At 45.7% G+C, this 1,912-nt stretch overlaps 1 non-coding gene across 1 annotated transcript; it reads left to right on the plus strand.

Annotated features, from left to right (window-relative positions):
- Positions 1 to 708: 708 nt before the first annotated feature.
- Positions 709 to 781, plus strand: trnar-acg (transfer RNA arginine (anticodon ACG)). The gene has a single exon. It is a non-coding gene; the product is annotated as a tRNA-Arg (tRNA).
- The last annotated feature ends 1,131 nt before the right edge of the window (positions 782 to 1,912 follow it).

The raw sequence follows: 1,912 nt of genomic DNA on the forward strand, positions 1-1,912 counted from the left end.
AATTGATGAAGAAAATCAAAGTACTAAGTCCTTGGGTTAATTTTTCTAAGTTTGAAAACAGCACAAAAACTTCCAGAGTTTGATGCAAAGTGTTTAATCAGAATCCAATACAAACATGGTGATTCCTTTCAAACGTGAGCCAAATTCTGCAGAATCAGACTGAGAAATATTCTCCGGACATTACATTTTATATCAAAACCTTATCAGTTCTGTAATTTTGCTATTGGTACAATATTGTTTATCACAAATGCATAATTCATTTTACACTCTATTGGTCTCTCTCTCTAGAGGCTTCAAGTTACAGGTGCAAAGAGAAATCCCCTATTTTTTTTTAGACTTGCTCTGACCTTGATGGCCAGGCACACTGGGCGCCTTGTTGTTTACTATGGTGGGAACCTAATCTTGTAGCCTTCTTTCACACCCAGCTCCAATCATCAAAAATAACACTTTTGGGGCTTCATTTTCCTTCTATATCTTAGGGGAAATACTAAACAATCAAAGTGGTTTTGCATCAGGCTTTTCCAGTAGTGTAACATATAAAAGTATAAAAGTACAAAGGTGATTAAAAGGCATACTTCAATAATATAATCCATACTCATTCTCCATCTTTCATAATTACAGCAGTGTGATATTATTCCACTTCACCATCACTTCTTTCGCTCCGAGCGAGTGTCCTGGGTCGGTGACATGGCAAGCAGCAAACACCTTGGGCCAGTGGCGCAATGGATAACGCGTCTGACTACGGATCAGAAGATTCCAGGTTCGACTCCGGGCTGGCTCGAGCATCCATTTAACCAATTCTGTATTTGGGCGATGAGGGAAAGATGTCTGTCAAGTAGTTGAGCGTAGCGCGCCAAACTAAAAGAACAGGCCTTATGCCTTTTTCACCAAAGCTCCTACTTTGATTCCTCACCGTTGCGCAGATACCACGAAGGAAGCGCCTGAATGAACGTTTTGCTGCAGCAGGTATTGAAAGAGCTTGGGAAAAGGGAATGCTTTTCTTCAACCGGTAGAAAAAAGAAAAAGCTGGCTATGGTGTGACCATACAAGGATTTGACGCAAACGAGTGAAAATGCATGTGCTGCATGCCATCAATACAAGCTGGTGCGAGTATAGTCACTTCAAAGCCGTTTTGGGGCGGATGAGTACCTATTTGAACTTGATTTAGGACCATTGAAAGTGTGAGAGTGACTGGCCTTGTTCTGCTTCGGGGACACAAAGGCAAGAATCATAATTTGTGTCCGAAAAAGGACACTATGCAGGGAATGAGTAGCCCTTCCGCGCCATTCTTGTAAAACGCTCCACAATCTTGTCATAACCAAATCAAAAAGTGACGCCCCTTGAAATGTGGCATAGAAAACAAGGTGGAAAATGGCTTGTTTGGAAATTGAGACGGCTTAGACAAAGGGAGAGAGGCTGGGAACTTACGTTCGCAGTTTATTCATGTGGCACAGCACAGTATAGAACACCCGTGGCCACCAGCTCTCGAGTGTCCAGCGAGACGCGGTGAGCCGTGATCGTATAGTGGTTAGTACTCTGTGTTGTGGTCGCAGCAACCCCGGTTCGAATCCGGTTCACGGCACATTTTTCGTTGTCGAGCCCGCTCTGAGTTTCTCTTCTCCCCCCTTACCCTAGCAGGTTCGGGGGACACGCACCACCACCATCATCATGGCTGCCAGGATGAACCCTGGGGCGATGAGACGGGTGAACGCCATCAGAGTGACAGTGAAATCCGAGGAGGCTGCCGGGGACGGAGCCATCACAGGATCCACAACCACCGCAACAACGACAGGACAGAAAGACACGACAACCGGAATGACCCGCCTGGAATTCAGCAGAGCCGTACTCCAACGAGGTATGGGCTTTGTGCCGAACGACCTCAACTGCCTGGTGAAACCACCCTCAACCCCCA

This window comes from Osmerus mordax, chromosome 19 (genome assembly GCF_038355195.1).
Source record: "Osmerus mordax isolate fOsmMor3 chromosome 19, fOsmMor3.pri, whole genome shotgun sequence".
NCBI lineage: Eukaryota > Metazoa > Chordata > Actinopteri > Osmeriformes > Osmeridae > Osmerus > Osmerus mordax.